This window comes from Delphinapterus leucas, chromosome 6 (genome assembly GCF_059928025.1).
Source record: "Delphinapterus leucas isolate spDelLeu-1000000601 "Yukka" chromosome 6, BTC_Dleu_Yukka2, whole genome shotgun sequence".
Classification (NCBI taxonomy): domain Eukaryota; kingdom Metazoa; phylum Chordata; class Mammalia; order Artiodactyla; family Monodontidae; genus Delphinapterus; species Delphinapterus leucas.
Genome location: NC_143134.1, coordinates 78,014,653 through 78,031,412, shown reverse-complemented (window position 1 = coordinate 78,031,412; position 16,760 = coordinate 78,014,653). Strand labels below are relative to the sequence as shown.

Sequence of the window (16,760 nt, the reverse complement as noted above, 5' to 3'; positions counted from 1 at the left end):
GTCTGGACAATGAGTTATAGCTTTGCGGTATAAACACATAGACTGCATTTCCAAATTAGCTCAAGAAATTTCCCATTTCTTAGAGGGCGGGCTGGCTGCCAGCTCTCCAAGAGAGAAAAACACACCCTCTTAGAACATGAATCATTACATAGCACATAAAGCAAGTGTGTGAACACACACACAAACACATACACACACAGAGGCATTTTAAATAATTGCGTGAGACTTTACAAAATATCCTTTCACCACATATAAGGTACACATTTTATCAACCAAGATCAGGTTGTCCTTTTCTCATCCATGCTGTCATAAAGGGTCGGCTATTTACCAATAGCATTGCTACATAAGAAGGCTCAAGATGTGCTGTAAACAGGGGTGCCAAACACACAGAGCAGATGACTCAGAACTGATTTTAGAGTACACACTTGTAGGCTGAACTTAGTGCCTGCAGCTGGTTATTTGTCAACCCTGTTTTAAAAACAGATTGGTTGACCTTTATGCCTAGAACTAGTTATCTTCTAAATCCCTTACATGAAGTGCAACCTTCTAAGAGAAAGAAGACCTAATCAATGCTTTTAGCATAGGTGCACTAAGATGACCATTCTTTGGAAATGTGGATTAAAATTTTGAACAAGGACAGAGGTGAGCTCCCCAAGCTGAAACACAACAGAAAACCAGAGGCAAGGTGACCAGAAACGAGAGTGGGCATTTGGATGGCTCCCATCCATGTCATAAATGAGTGCAGTGAGTGTCCTTACTCTTTTTATTGTAAATATTCAAAAGTACTGACACATTACGATCAGATGGATAGCTTACAATTGAAACGAGGCCAAAATAGTTCCAAAATCCAAAGGCAAAGGAAGCCAGATATCTGAACATGCATGCCTAAAAAGCAAGTGTAAAGCACACAATAAAATATAAAAAGAAAGCTTACAAGAATAATAAATATGCTCTTTAACTGCCATGAGACAACAGATTCCTCACAACAATCAGTTCTACATTAGCTAGCAAAAAGAGCTACTGCGTTGGACCAAAGGTTTTTTTCCCCTTTACTAAAATTTCTGATTTCATCATAAATGTTATGGTATTACTGTCCAAGGGTCTTGGAATTTAATGCATATTTTTAGACGTCTATTTAATAGAGTAAAACCACAACTTGCAAATTTCTTTTAATATTGGAAGAATACTTGTCTATTTTATACTACTTTTTGAAAAGCTTTTATTAATAAGGCATTTTTGGAAAGAATATTTTACATACTTTTTTCAGACTAACTCTACTTCTTTTTAATAAAAACTAATCCAAAAAAAGTAAATACAAAGAATTAAAAAATAAATACAGTCCCTATATTAAAAGCAACTTTTTTCTTGCATGGTTTATCAGTAAACTCAAAATACACTTAAGCTGATGATTAAAATGATCTATATTTGTCTTGTCTTCACTGTTAAAAAGTTCTAGGATAAAATGAGTATGTTTGATATTAAAAGCTGTGCTTCCACCCAAATACACTGCAACACCCCTGAAATGATAGGTAATGGGGACATTGTTTCCTTAGGTTGCTTCTTAGAAGCATCCATAATGCTGGGTTTTTGTAGAGGTGTAGACATTTTCTTTGTTTGTGTTTTTGGTTGGTGATGGTGGTGATAGCTGTTTATGAAAGCCATCAGATATGGTTATTTATTAATACAGATGCCTTTAAAATGCAATGAAGTCAGGAAAGATAAAAAGTCATCTTACAAATACAAACTTAACTCTTCTATCACAGTCCTAAATAACTGTACAAAAAGTGAGATTTGGCTATGAAAACAAAAAATCCTTGTCTCATTATTTCTATCCTTCTCAACATTCTCACAAGTTATATGAAAAGTAACACAGAGAAAAGAAAGGATTTTTGACAATATTTTATTGAATACATAAAATAATTTTAATCAATATATAGGGTAATATAAAATAACTCACTCAAAAATTAAAATTCCTCAAATTAAGTTAACTCAGTCAATAAATGTATTTGTTTATAATCTGGGTGTCCAGTCATATAGATGTTTTTAAAATATAAGAATGTAAATATAATGTGATGGATTTTGGTTAAAAAATTAATAAACATAAGCATAAAATAATCCATTATTTTTAAATGGAAAATACAGAATGGAAAACAATACTTTTACAGTTTGTTTTGGTTCTTATTTCTAAATAGTATGTTTATCAATTTGGAGATTTTCTTATTAACTTCCTATAACAGCAGAGGAGAACTGAGCTCATTACAAGACTCCACACCTCTCAATTTTCAGGATTATATCACTATTTTTAGTTTCACTATTCATTATCTTAAAATTTAAATAATTTCCTTATATCATGAATTTGTTTTTATTTAAATCATTTTGGTTTTTTTTTTGGTTTGGTGTGTAAAATATGTCACACGTTCAGAAAGTCATAAAGCATAGATGTATTCTGAAGCAAACATCCATTGGCTACTCAGATCAAGAAGAGCAATACCAGCCCCAAGAAGCTCCCTCCATACTTTCTATGTCACAGCTTGCTCCCTTTTCCTTAAATGTAACTCTCTCCTGATTTTTTTGGTGTTCACTTCCTTGTTTTGGTGCTTTACATTTTTGCTAAGAATACATCACTCAACATTACAGTCTGGCCTGTTTTTGAGTTTTTAAATAAATGGAATTATGCATTATATATTCTTTTACATTAGCCTTTTCTAGCTCAATATAATGTTTATAAGATTCATTTATATTGTAACATTCAGTTGTAGTTCATTTTCATTGCCTTATAGTATTCCATTGTATAATTATATCACAATTTATTAATACATTCTCCTGTTAATGGACATTTAGCTTGTTCCTATGTTGAAGCATATGAATAAAGCTGTTATAAACTTTCTTATACATGTCTTCTGGTACACATGGGCATAGATTTCAGTTGGATGTACACCTAAGAGAGGAATTGCTAGGTCACTAGTACAGTATGTTTAAATAAAGTCAAACTACTTTCTAAATTGGTTAAACTAGTTTCCATTCCCACCAGCAGTTGTATGAGAATTCCAGGTGCTCTACTTCCTTGGCAATCCTCACTATTTTGTCTTTTTAATTTCAGCCATTCTGATGCATATGTAGGAGCATCTCTTTTCATTTTTAATTTGCATTTCTCTGATGACTAATGAGATTGGGCACCTTATCATATGTTTCTTGACCTATTAGATATTTCCTGTTTTAAAGTGGCTGTTGAGTCTATTTGCCCATTTTTCTACTGAATTGTATTTTCTTACTGCGTTGTATGAGTTCTTCATGTATTCTGGATATAGGCACTTTGTTAATTATATGTGTTCCAGATATCTCCTAACCTGCAGCTTGCCTTTTTACTATTTTAATTATTTTTAATATTCTTAATTTTACTGTAATCAAATTAATCAATCCTTACCTTTAAGGTTGGTGCTTCTTAATATCCAATATGGTTAAAAATCATTCTCTCACGTTGAGATCATGAATCTATTCTTCTATATTATCTTCTAAAGCTTTATTGTTTTGCCTTTCATAGCTAAAGGATCTACAATTTACCTAGAATTGATATTTTTGTGTACAGTGTGAGTGGCTTAAGTTGGTTTTTTTTCCCAGATAGAGCATCCTCTTTTCCAATGCTCAGCAATGTCATCAATGTTTAATTTTTTTGTTAATTTCCAACAGATTCTCTCGACTCCTTACTGTGTAAAATGAGGATGTGCGTACCCTTACAGTTGCTTCCCCTTCCCGTGCCTACCTTTCATCTGCCAACATCTGTCAGCTAGAGCTTTACTTTAACATCATCAAAGCCGAGTGTTTACATTCTGTTCTTAATCAAGATTAACTCCTCCATGCTTTGTGCATAAGTTTATTTTAAAAGCTGATAACCAATAAACAAATTTTTCTTTACTACAAAGAACATTTTACTTTATATTTACTAGTCACGAATTTGTCATTAATTATTACATAAATGCTGCCTAGTGCCATTAACCAAATGGCATGACCATTTTATGTCTACAATTCACTTCTGTATTTACAAACATAATTTTCATGACTCAATAAACAAATTTTATATTATTATAACTATTCATTACATTATTCATCATAGAGCTAGAAAGTGCTAAAAATTACATTCTCTTGTCTATGCTGCTGATGTCACAATCCTTGTGCCACTCAAAGGAAAATACACTAGTGCCGAGATTAGAGTCTCCTCTCTTACATTTTACCAATTGCTGAAAAAATAATCATGTGTTAAATTGTTTTATATTTGGAACATGATGTTCTGGTAAAGTGTTTTGATCTAGTTAGAGTTTCTGGTTATTCTTTTTTACCTTCTTAAGATTCATAGGCTTTTCCCACCATATCCTAATATCTTGCAACTTATCATTAGCAGCTGCTATTATTTGAAAGCGATTCTTTTCTTTTCCTTGAAAACATTTTTCTGTAGGCCTGCCAATCTCTGTCCTAAAGTAGACCAGTTTTCTTCCTTGGCCTACTATATAACTGTCATCCTTGAATATTGTTTCATTATTCTCCTAAACAAGTTTTTTTGTATAATATATGCTTGAGAAGAGGTAGACCAACTCCAAGGTTAGAGGGAGCACAACCCACACAGGACCACCCTCACATGTGACATCGGTTGCAAGTTTGAGGGGTTCTCCAAATCATGCTCAGTTTTGATAATTCACTAGGAGGACTCACAGAACTCACTGAAAGCTATCATATTCATGGTTGAGAGTTATTGCAGAGAAAGAATACAGATTAAAGTCAGCCAAGGGAGGAAATACATAGAGTAGAGTCTGGGGAAATACCCAGTGCAGAGCTTCCATTGTCCTTTCCCCACAGAGTCAAGACACGTTACTTCTCCAGTATTGATTTTTGACAATAAGCACAGATGCTTGCCAACCAGGGAAGTTCATTAGAGCCTCAGTATTTAGTTTTTACTCAGGCGCCATTACATAGGCATGATTGACTGCCCTCAAGGTCAATTTTAATCTCCAGTCTCAATTTTAATCTCCAGTCTCCAGGCCCTCAAGGTATGACTCAAAGTCCCAACCTTGAATCACATCCATTACAGTTTGGCTGCCCCAAAGCCCCCAGGAAGACAATAACACCCCATCAGGCATGACATTCCAGAAGTTTAGAGATTACTTCCCGAAAGCTGGTGGCAAAGGCCAGACCTCTTGTGGGGTAAGGTTAAATGATTTATTAAACAATCCCACATCTTCCCCTTTCTTGGTTTTCACCCTTTTTTTACTGGAGTACACCCTCAAGTAAAGGTTCATAGATGTAAATTCCCACTTTAAATCTTTAGTGTTCTGAGATTTCACAATGATATCTCTAAATACGGGCCTTTTAAAAATTTATCTGACTTGGCTTTTATGGACTGTTTGAATTTAAAAAATCTCCCTTTAGCTCTGGAGATGTTATTTCTTTAACAATTCCTTCCGTCTACCATGAGTGCTTTGTCTTTCTAGAATACCTACTAGTTGGCTATTAGACATCTTGAACTGATTTCCAGTTCTGAGTCCAAAGCTTCTCTAGGGTTCTTCAGGGCAGCTTAGTGACTTCTACCCTTGCAGTCCACTTCTCTCATATTCTAGGGTGTTGTTTTCTCCTCTTCTTCCTCTCTGCTCCACTATAAACTTAATAAAGCATGTTTACCTTCTTCTCATCTACTTATGACCACTTATAATTCTCCCCATCTCTGTGGACTACAAATCTTTTTTATTCTTCTAATATTATTTTAAATTATTTCTGTGAGAGAGGAATAAATAAATGTGCTCGCCTTGACGTCGTGAACTAGAAACTGCCCTTATGAATTAAAAAAATATTTTAAAGACAGGTGGCTTTTATCTTCACAGTATGTTTCCTATGACTATATCAGTGGCATGACACCCAGCAACGAATGCATTCTCTGAGCCTCGATTACACAATTCCAGGACAAGAGCATCTTAGGAGAGGTATACACATAGAGCCTTATATGACACTTCTTCCTTTATCATATTACATACACAAGATATCACATTATAAATATTAAAAGGAAAAAATGTCCTCAGTGACTTTATTTTTAAAATTTATTTTCAAAGCTGTTCCTATCTAAAGAAAAACAACAGAAGAAAAGTATAAAATTCTTACCAAGTTCCAGATGGCAGCTGTGGTGTACAAGAAAGAATGCTGGGTTTGGCATCAGAAGACCTGGGTTTGAGGCCTGGCTCTGCTTCTGTTGTCTCAGTAACTTTGATCGAGTTACTGAACTTTTCTGAGTCACAGATTTCTCTTCCATAAACAGACATGTGTCTGTCTCACCACTGTTGTGAGGCTGAAAACAAACAATAGACATGAAGGAACTTTATAAATTGCAATGTAAATAGAAAATAAAATACACTTTCCAAATGACTATATTCTCCAAGGGAGGTTTTGTGCAGAACTCAACAGAATCTTTCAGGGGAAAACAAAAGGTCTACATCTCTGTGACCATCTTTTCTCAGACAAGGAAAAAAAAAAAAATCACTCAAAAATCACCTGAATTTTCCATGGGTTCCACCACATAGATAAACACGCCCACTGGAGATGACTGTAAACATAATTATAGACTCTAAAAATGGTATATAAAAACAAGTTCCTAATTCTGAGCTTATTCACTTACCCTGTCCTTCAGCAAATATACAATGAATGCCAACAATATTCCAAGCCCTTGAAACATTTTTTTCTAAAACATCAATTAGACCCACTACTTTCACTCACTCAGAAAGCTTCCTGTTTGTAGGGGAGATCATGTATGTACCCTTATACCCATAGTACAGTATTGGGTATAACAAGTTACATATGCCTGCTGCAAACTAATAAGAAATGGTACTTCAGCCTTAAAAAATTAGTGGGTGATATTTCATTTCCCACCTATGAGAGTCACAAAATTCCAAAAGTGTGACAATATACACTACTAGAAACAATGTCGAGAAACAGGGTCTCACACATTGGTGTTGAGAATGTAAGATGGTACAAACCTTATGGCAAAGAACTTGGCAATATTTAACAAAATTAGGCATAACTTTATCTTGTATTGCTTAGACTCAGCAATCCCACCTCCTGGAAAGATTCACTATCAAAAAATGAAAAGACATATGCACAAGTCTATTCACTGCAGCCCTATGCATAATATCAAAAACTGGAAAAAACCCAAATGTCCATCAATAGGAAACTTGTTGAATAAAACATGGTCCACCCAAAAAAATGGAATATCACACCACCAATTAAAAGAAAGGGGGTGAGAGTGAAGGTCTCTAGTACATGATCTCCAGAATATGTTGTTAAATGACAAAAGCTAGGTGAAGATATGCATTAGTATGCTACCATTTGGGAAAGGGGAATGTATAAATAAGTACATATATTAACTTATTTTAACATGGAGCAGGAGAAAGAATAGTCTTTTCAATAAATGCTGCTGGGAAAACTGTATACATACATCCCAAAGAAGAGAGTTGACCCTTATTATACCATATACAAAAATTGAAATGGTTCAAAGACATAAATATAAGACCTAAAACTACATATCTCTTAGAAGAAAACATGGGATAAAAGCTTCATGAAAAGAGAGAAAAAAAAATTTTTTTAAGAAAAAAAAAAAGAGTAGGCTTTCAATTGGCTAAAATAAGTAGAGGAACATTCCAAGAAAAGGGAACTAAGTTCACAAAGGTAACAGATATAGGAAAGTAATGCTTTGTTCTGGGAACTGTGAAAAGCTTGGATTGTCTGAAGAATGGGTTCTGTATAGAAGATATGAAGAATAGGCCATAAAGGAGAGGGCCTCTTATAACAGGTTAATGCATGTGGACTTTATTCCATAGGCAATAAGTAACCTTGGAAGGTTTTCATTATCAAGGGGATACGTAATAAAATAGAGCTTAATACCAATAATATTTTACTTTTGTATTGATCTTTATTTTATTTTATTTTATTTTAAGACCATGCCACACAGCATGCGGGATCTTATTTCCCAGACCAAGGGTCAAACCCGAACCCCCTGCAGGGGAAGCACAGAGTCTTAACCACTGGACCACCAGGGAAGTCCCTTGATCTTTATTCTTTACAAATTGCTTTTACATACATGATCTCATTTGATCCCCGCCACAATTCTATAGTGGAGGTGTTACTACTACTTGTCAGTAGAATAATCTTTAAACAAGACATAGGCCCAGGTCTTATATGATTTCAAATTCAATCTGCTTCAAATCTACTTCCATTGTAGGAAGACTGATGTTTTGAAGTTGTGTGCAAAATACACTAAAGCGAGAGGATACTGAAGGCAGTAGGGCAGCTCCTGAAGAACAAAGGAACTGCTGAGACAGAGTTGGCTTTAGAAGCCAGCGTTTAGCCAAGTAATCGAAAATCAATGAGCAGGCTTCTTCTCTTCTAGAAAGTTTGACTCTGCCACGAAGGCAGCGGGAACAGGATTACGGAGATGATCTCAAATTTCTTTAAAATTCCCCCATGGTACTGAGCACTGTCCTAGGCACAGAGCGCTGCCAAATAGGTGCCTGGGGCATTCATTCCTCTCTGTGGGCACTAACACTACATGCCAAGGACCGGGAGAACCTTAGTCCCTACAGTGTTCTGAACTGTACTACCTGCTTCCAATTGCCTACTGCAGACCCAGATCACATCACTCCAGCAGAATGAAATCAGATGCCTCTTCCAACATGACAAAGATATGTTTGTTTAAATGACAACTGTAGGATTCCGCCAAGGACATGTGGGCCATGTGAAAACTGGAAGCACAAAGCTCACAGCTGTTCATTTCAACAGTCAAGAGTGGACAACTGGTAAGAATCCATACAATTTTTTTATTGTTTAAGTCTTAGGTGCTCTTGTTTTTCTAATAGCTTCCCTGCTAACGATGCAAATTTGATCTCTCAAAATAAGGATTTTTCAGGAAAACATCTTGCATATGTTAACAAAGACGTGTTTGATTCGACTTCTCTAACACTGAAATATAAAGTGATCAAGATGAAAATTTCCTAACATCATATTACCTTTAAAGGTTATTCTAAAATAGTTAAAACATTAAACTCCAGCTTTGTTTCAAGGCCCCCTCCAGGTTCTGTCTTGTCGTAAGCTGCGCTTTCACAAGACTCCAGCACTGACTCACTCACCTAGTTCAGACCTTTCTTCAGGGTCCCTGAGTAATGCTGATAGAAGTGTTAAAGCAAAGGATTAACATCCCTCATCCCAATTCCCTCAAATAGTAGTTTTCTTTTTCTGCTTTTTGTTTGCTTATTGCATTTTAGCTCGAGAAATCCTATCTTTACAAGAAATCTTTTGTTGAAGTCCACGATATACAACTGCTAAAAGCAGAGTTGTAGTTGAAGGAGACAGGAAAAGAGGTGAGACCTGATTATTTATCCTCCCTTGGGCCCAAAGCCTTTGACTGGACACAGAATAAAACAGTTGACCTTAAAGATTTCTGAGGTAACTTAGAATTTGAGGCATGATCTTCAAGATTTAGGAGCATAAAAACACTGAGTTAGACCAACCTACTGAGTGTGAATAATAGAGCAGTCTACTTGATCGCTTCACTCATTCATTCTTCCCACAATTATTCACTGAATATTTACGAGGTGCCAGGAACTGTTCTTAGCACAAGGGATATAGCAGGAAACAAAAGAGACTAATTTTGTGCTCTCATGGAGCTTAAAAGATAGTGGGGGGAAGACACTTAATAAAGACATAAATGAAAGTAATATATGTTTGATGTGATAGAAAATGGATATGAAGAAAAGTAAAATAGGATAAGGGATAGTAAAAGGGTATACATGTGTGCGTGTGTGTGTGTGTGTGCTCTTTTATGTGGTGAGCTGGGAAAGGCCTCCCTTGTGAGGGTGACCTTTAATCGGGGAGTCAATAAAGTGAAATATCTGGAACAAGAGCTATTCAGGTGGAAGAAACAGTAAGTAGAAAAGCGCTGAAGCAACCGAGTGCTTGGCATGTTTGAGGAAGAGCGAGGAAGCCAGAGTGACAGAAGCAAAGCAATGAAGAGTGACAGCAGTAGAAGATGAGGTCAGGAGGATATCAGCTCCTCGGGGGAAGAGGCCAGATCACCCTCAATGTTGCTCTGCAGGCGCCAGCTGCAAGTTATGGAGTGGGTGGTCAATAAACATGTGTTGGAGAAACTCAGAAAGTCCATTGTTTTAATAATAAGAACAAATCAAAGAGTATATATAATTTCTTAGTTCTTCCATGAGAAAATCTGAGGTGGAAATTTTGTAATGTATTTGTCTGATTAGAGTCCAGAACATCTTCTCCCTCCCTAGTGACCCCTGCCTTGGGGACAAAGTGCCTTCAGTGTTTTCAGGGCCACATCTCCCACCAGTCAGTTTCTGATGTTCTTATTGCTCAGATTACATAGGATGGCATGTTCCAAGGAAAATGATGACTAGTGAAGAATGAACAACATTAATAGATAAGATCCCCTGGCACACAGAAATCACTTTTAGATCAGAAAAGAAACAAACTGTTGCAAAATCAATGGCCTTGCACTGTAGCTCTGAGCTTCACAGAATTCTGTCAAGTGTAGTTTTGGTCAATGATGTCACTCCCTCAGCCACTTAGAGCTGCATTAAGCACAATTCCAGAGCTAAACTGATATTATGAGGTAAAAATTGGTTGACTCTTTTACTTGTATTTCTAGGAGCAGGCCACTTTTAGCATAATTTCTTAAGAGGAGCAATTTTCAAATGAGGTTTTATGGCAGGCTTTGTCTTGTGTTTCTTTTTGTAAGGATAGCCATAGTCTCATCATTCCCTCTCTTGGGACCCACCATCCGCCAAGAAACATGACTGATTTCCTGGTTTTCTAATCCCCTTTGCAATTTGTGACTGAGTTAATAACAGCAAAAAAGTCATTCTATTTGCAACTCTAAATATATCAAGATTGCCAGACTGTTCAAGAAAAAAATGCAATCTTTGCTTTTAGATCTTTTCTTAAAGGGACATTTCATCTTTGTTGTAAGGAAGCTAATTCCAGACCACACACCAAAAAAAGCCATAAATCTGTGCAACATAGATAATGAAGTAACTTAGACTGTTGACTGCAGGTGAAACAAGGAAGAGTAGAATATTTTGTAGGCCTATTATGAGTAGAAGCAGGACATTACATTTAAACTGCATGACATTAAAAGTCAAAAAGGATAGGAACTTTTGCTGTCAGAGTTTGTTTGGTTTGGTTCCTCATCAGCATCCTTTGTGCCCTGATATATTAGAATGCAAGCCAAGTGGTAGGCCTCTTATCCTTTTTACCTTTTCCTGTCTCACGGGGAAAGGTACTGACCCTGTGGATAGGGTAAGTCAGCAGCTCTGACCTTACCATTTATACAGCTGGGTTTATGAAAAGATATTTATTCACTGGCAGTAGTTCACAGTGAAGGTCCTGCCAAAGTCCTTGGTGACCATGAGGCAGGTCATCCACTCACCTGCTCCAGGTATGATCTCCCTCACCTTTCCTCAAAATAAATAGTACTTGGACTAGGGTGACCAACCATCTAGGATTGCCCACAACTGAGGGATTGACCTGGGGACCCGGGACTTCTAAAGTGCTAAAACTGGGAAAGTCCCAGGTGAAGCAGAGGAGATGCTCACCCTAAGTTGGATCCCCACAAAGTATGAAGCAGCTCTTGACTAGGAGCTGTGGACAGTGGGCCTTGGTAGAGTTGCACTGCTCCCTTTTACCACACCCAGGGTAAGGCCTCACTGTCCAGGCCTTTGAGGAACACCATGTAGAAGTCCTCTCATTTGTCCAGTACCAGGGTAACCTCTGACAATTTCCACGTTAGCAAAATGGGGATAATAATTGTGCCTACTTCCTAATTCTTCTATGAGAATTAATTAAGTTAATATTAATATGTATAAAGTGCTTACAGCAAAGCTTGGCACTTAATCAGTGCCTAACAAATGTTACCTACTGTCATCATGGTCATTAGTTTCTGGATGGGAGAGAAATGATGCAGGACTTCACACTGTAGTTGATTCTCTCCTAGTGAATCTTAACCATCTTATGCGTATTATCTTTTCAAAAGTGAAAAAGTGAAAAAAGAGAGAGGAAGGAAGGAAGAAAGAAAGGAAAGAAGGAAGGAAGGAAGAAAGGAAAGAAGGAAGGGAAGGCCGTAGGGAAGAAAGGAGGGAGGGAGGAAGGAGGGAAGGAAGGAAAGAAGGAGAGGTTACGGTTAGTAAAGTCAGTTAAGATTTATCTGCTTTCTTAAAAAGTAATTCTACCCACTAGGACTGACATTTGAGCAAGGTCAAAGTCCATATGAAAAATATTTTTTTAAATGCAAACAATTGGTATTAATACATGGCATTTTCAGAATAAGTTACTGCTCTTATCAACATTGTTTATCATAGTTTAGAAATGCAGATCTGACCATCCACCAGTAGGATAATGATTAACATAAATTATGTTACATCCATACTCAAATTTTGTTAATTGAATTTGTTAAAATAAATAAGGTCAATATTTATGCACTGATATGGAAAAGATCCCCAAAGCATACTGTTGCAGAACGATATATACAGCACAATTCCATGTATGTAAACAAATCACAAAGACGTCTGTCTCTCTCTCTCTATAAGTACATGAATGCATAAAATAAGGTTTGAAAGTATAGACACATAAGTACCTAAGGATTATCTTTGGGAAGAGGAGAATGGGTTGGGGGTTGCTTGAACAGGAGACTCATTCTTATGTTAAAATCATGTGCTGCTTGAAATTTATCCTCCAAAGAGAATATATTCATATACTATTAATACTTTGTAATTTTTTTAAATAGCATAATAAAACAGATGTAGAATAGATTTCCACCCCAAAATTCTTTTGTTATTTTCTCCTTCTTCTTTTTCCTTCATCCTCAATATACCTCCAACATAGGAAAACAAATTTGCTGTAAATGGCAAAGCATCCAAGTTACTGCAGATGAGGTGTATGCCATATAATCCACTAACCGATAATGAGAGTTGACAATAGTAAAGAGACCACAAAATTATACCCAAGTACAAATTGAAAGAAATAGCCACCCTGTTGAATATGTTTAGCAATAAGTTCTAAAAAAAATGATGGCTGTTTTTAACCAATGGCATCCTAATAGTCATAGAATACATTTAAATGGAAGACTAAAGTTATGTTTTTCTGAGGTCTTTGCAAACTAGATAATGGTAATTATCTGGATTAAATCTTGTATCATGATTTTAGAGAGGTTGGGATGGGTTACTGTGTGAGCACATCCTTTCGTAGCATTAGCGTTATCAGTGCATAACCTGAATGCTGAAGATGCTGTCTAGAAGACTTCTGTGCTGGGTGGACAGCTGAAGAGGACCCTCTAAAAGTTTGTAACTATGACTAGTTTAGGAAAGGTATTACTGCATTGGAAAGGACTTGAGCCTCAAAGACTGACCTGGGTTTGACTTCACTCTTCAATAACAACTATATGATTTGAGATATATTACTTATCTCCTTGTACCTCTGCCCTACCTCTGTCAAAAAGCATAATCATCACTACTTCAAAGGATTATTGTAAAAATTAGAAATAAGGTATATAAAAGCACAAAGTAAGCACAAAATAAATACTAAATATATTTGCCTGAAACTTATATAGTTCCTTTAATCCTTATGCAGTTACACTGTTGTACTGGTTTTCATTTTTTTTAATAATTTATTATGAATTTCTGGCTTTTTATCCTTTTTTAAAATTCTACCTTAACTATAAGGTCAAGTGATTACAAAAGAATAAAGCTTTTAAAAACAGTTAATGAACAGAAATTTACTCATTCAAATATGCACTCAAAGAAATCATGGGGTCTTATAATTGCCAGGGGCTGAAGAAGTCATCTGGTTGAATCTAACTCCTATTGCATGAATCCTTTATTTCATACTCTACTCCTGAAGGCTTCTCAAAAAGAAGCATGCTTCTTAACCTCTAAGCCAGAAAAAAATGGGGGGAGAGAAGTCTTTTTGAAAGGAAGAGCTGGACTAGAAGAGAAGCCACAAGTGTACCTGGAGTATCAGCACCTACTTCTTTCTAGCAGAACCATTGCACCAGGTGATAGCATTTACATCTATGGAAGTGAGTGAAATCACTCTGAGAGTATGTGCAGTAGAGAAACAAAGAGTGCTTGGGTGCTAGACTTAAGGAATGCCACATTTAGAAGTTGGATAGAGAGGTTAGAACCGGCAAATGAGACTTAGGAATTGCCTCTTAGGTTGGAAGAAACTATCTAATCAGAATTTCTATTAAGGTCACAGTTTTGGGTGAGATGAGTGATATACAAGATATACAAGTGTGGTTCACACTATAACAGGAAATATAATTATGACCTAAATTAAAAGAGGAAATGCTCCTGGAGAGCAGCAGAACATTGAACCACGGGACAGAAGGCTAGAGTTAAATTCCCAGCTCTGACTCTTACTAGATGTATGACATTGGACAGGACACATGACTTTGCCCTGAGCCTCAGTCAACTCCTCTGCAAAAGGAGAGATGATAATACCTATCTCAATGGGCTGTTGTAAGAGTTCATTGAATTAATGTATTTGAATATACACTGTAAATGAAAAAATGTTATACAAACTCTCCTTCTAGAACTTACATTCTTCCAGGACAAGGGCCCACCCTACCCATTTCTCTCTTACCAGTTTTCTGATTGAATCCTGACCACCCTGATGGTATCTACCTGCTTTCTGTGATCTTTTTCTGTTGCCTGACAGCTAGGGCCTTAGTGCCAATTGCCACTGCCCCAGCTCTGTACCATTCTAGTTGCTGTGGGGCACTTGCCAAATCACTGACCCCATTCCTGACTGTCTTTCTGGCCCACCCACCACCTATGAACCCAAGTTATGACATGCTCCAAAGTGTTGTTTCAGAGCCAACCCCACATACAACTACTGAGATTCAAATCACATACTTAATATCTATACCTAGATTGTTTGTTCAGTCACAAAGATTTCCTAAAGTTCTTGAGACCAAAGTACCTTGTGTCTTACAAAGGTGATATCCACAGCAATACATATATATATATATATATATACACACACACACACATAGATATTCATCGATTTCCTTCACCTTAAGTTCTTAATGTGCATAAGTAATAAAGGCTTTTGTTCGTTTAAATAGTTGTAAAAATTGCTTATGGTTATGATGAAAATATCTGGATTGTGTCTAAAAGTCTTCTCTAATTAGGTAAGCCATCCATGCCATTTATTTGAAGATTCTTTGATCAAGTTGTTTTCACTGAAATTAAGTATGGCTTTAACACTATCAAAAGGTCTACACAGTAATTAAATTGCTACTGTTTTATCATTTCCCCGGGGAAAAATACTCAGCCAGTCACTTGTTGAGCTAGGTCTAAAACCAATCCATTATTGGACTCACTGATATTTTAATTATTATTTAATTACTAATTATTAGAGGAAAAATTTTAAATTAAGTAATGGTATGTTCTACTCTCAATTTTTTAATTAGTTGATTTGCTCTAAATACAATATTATATCCTTTCAGCCAATCATTTTGAAAATAATAAAAATACAATTGAATCTTGTTACCTTGACCTTTGAGATCTGGGAAGGGGATAAAGAAGGAGAGAGAAGGGTACTATGTGAACATCAAATGACACCTAACGGTTTTTAAAACCCCAGCAAAGACTTTGTGCTTCACCAAGCTCTACTCAAGCACAGAGAAAAAATGTAATACCCATGACAGGGTGTTACAATCATGCCATACATAGAAGCAATTCTTAGTCCATAATGGAAAGCTCCATGTCAAACTAAAATAACTCTAGGTCTTTTATATTTTACAGTGGACTAATAACCTCTATTGCTATTTTTAAAAGATGTCAGTTTTCTACTTTCTAAGAAATTGAATTAATTTGCTCTTCTCCAATTATCAATCCCCTTTTTGGCTCATCCCTAGATTACAAAGAAAAATGTAAGTGAACTTGTAATGACTTTACCTGAATTCTTAAGCAGAATACAAACTGTTCCAACTTTCTCATATGACATGCCAGTTTGCTATAGTTAACTACTTTAAGGAAATAAGCCTAGTTCCACTGGTGATGGAGATGATTGGCAATGGAACTCAGATTTGGGTGAGTTTTCAGCATCCATTGTCATTGGTTATATGCTCCCATAGCATTCTGCACCTTTCTTTCAAAATATTTACCAGCTCATTACATATTTGCATGATAATATTGTTAACGTCCTTCTCCCTAATATGACAGTAAGATCCATGAGAACAAGGGTAAGATCAATTTTTTCCCACCAATGTATATTCCAGCACCCAGTTTAGTGGGTATCTAGAATGTAGCAAGTGTGCAAAACATTTTAATGGAAAAAATGAATAAAAAAATAATTGAGTTAGTATTATTTTCAAGGAGTATTTAGGAATGGATCAGTACCAGTTACTTGGTATGTTCCATGTAATGAAATTCTACAAAAGGTAATTTTTGAACAATCAATAACACCACATTTTGAGCACACACCACTTTCTCCGGTATTTTTTGCAGAGGCTGGTTTTAACCTTCTCTGATGACCATGGTGACAGCCCTTTTGCATACTATATTAAGAGCATTCTGCTATATATTTTGTGTTCTATAGTTTGTCTTTACAGACCAACTGATAATTTAGAACACCAAAACAAAAACTAAAATACTCCTTAGAAGCATATCCCCTAATCTGTTACACCAGAAATATGAGAAAAAAAATTTTTTTAAACT

At 36.1% G+C, this 16,760-nt stretch overlaps 1 protein-coding gene across 1 annotated transcript in view; it reads right to left on the bottom strand.

The window, feature by feature from the left end:
* The window catches only part of LOC111174602 (uncharacterized), a 240,083-nt gene that overhangs the window by 220,156 nt on the left and 3,167 nt on the right, over positions 1-16,760 (bottom strand). Inside the window, exon 2 of the mRNA XM_089913311.1 lies at positions 6,142-6,325. The gene's annotated coding sequence lies outside the window, so the exon portion shown is untranslated. The remainder of the gene's footprint in view (positions 1-6,141; positions 6,326-16,760) is intronic.